The following is a 1,590-nucleotide window of genomic DNA, read 5'->3' as shown; positions in this document are numbered from 1 at the left end:
CACAATTTTTTTTTTATAAGCATTTAAAGTTCAAATTTTGACTAAATACGTAAAAATTACGGCAATGTTCAAATAATCTTAAACAGAAATTCATAAAAGTTTTTCTTTTTAATTCTAAGATTTGGAAATTTAATACAAGGCTCCTAACATATTTTTACAATAGCAGTTGCAAAATAAAAGGAATACATTGTCACAATTTTTATTTATAAGCATTTAAAGTTCAAATTTTGACAACATATTATGTAAAAATCACGAAAATTCGTAAATTATTTTATGCTAGAAATTCATAAAAAATTTTCCTTTTATATCTAAGATTTCAAAATTTAATACAAGGCTCATAATATATTTTTACAATAGCAATTGAAAAATAAAAGAAATATATAGTCACGATTTTTTTTTTATAAGTATTTAAAGTTCAAATTTTGACTAAATACGTAAAAATTACGGCAATGTTCAAATTATCTTAGACAGAAATTCATAAAAGTTTTTCTTTTTAATTCTAAGATTTGGAAATTTAATACAAGGCTCCTAACATATTTTTACAATAGCAGTTGCAAAATAAAAGGAATACATTGTCACAATTTTTATTTATAAGCATTTAAAGTTCAAATTTATACGAAATATGTCAAAATTGCGAAAATTTGCAAGTAATTTAGTGGTTGAAAAATCGTAAAAATGTTTTCTTTTATAACTAAGTTTTTAAAATTTGGTACAAGGTTCTCCATAAGTTTTTCTTTAAAAATAATATATCCTAGACTGACAAATCATCTCCGTTCAGAATCGTTTTTCGTATACAATGATATAATATCATTGGATTCAAATTTAATTCCATCCATTACAGTAACCCACTTGTAACCTACTGTACAGCAGAGCGACATCCACGACTAACCCGCCTTTTTAAAATACTATTATTATAATATATTTCAGATTCTGAGCGGAGCGATGAATGTATTGATTTTGAATCCCGGACGAAAAGTCCGGAATAAAAAAAGTTAGACAAAAAGTCCGAGTACCTACATTTTTACTGTCGGATAAAAAGTCCGAAAATACAAAATTGTTTATTATATTTAATTTTTAATTTATAATGTATGCATGTAATATACATTACATTACATCCCAGACACCGTACAAATAATATTTGTGAAAGCTGGAACAATAGATTTGCGCATTTAATCGGACATAAACATTCAACAATTTGGAAGTTGATTAATACATTTAGTGAGGAAGTGGGGGTGGATAACAGGATAAAGCTAAAATAGCATTACATTATATGGAACCCGTAAGAAAAAAAAACATGGATCAGAAAAAAATGTAAAATTACAATATTTATGTATGAAGTTTGTTAATAACGAGTGAACAATACCAGAATTTTTAAATAGGATTGGTCATTGCTTAAGAAAACGGAATGTAGAATAAATTATTATTGTAGATTAGATTTTTTTTTAAATATTATTATGGTATTGACATCGACGTATTATATATCAAATTATTATTGTTAGATTTTTTAAAACTATAACTTTTTTTAAAAATATTATTATTGTAGACTAAATTATATTATAATGTTCAATTTGTATATTAAGTGACAAATTC

This window comes from Acyrthosiphon pisum, chromosome X (genome assembly GCF_005508785.2).
Source record: "Acyrthosiphon pisum isolate AL4f chromosome X, pea_aphid_22Mar2018_4r6ur, whole genome shotgun sequence".
NCBI classification, from domain to species: domain Eukaryota; kingdom Metazoa; phylum Arthropoda; class Insecta; order Hemiptera; family Aphididae; genus Acyrthosiphon; species Acyrthosiphon pisum.
This window is presented reverse-complemented; position numbering follows the sequence as displayed.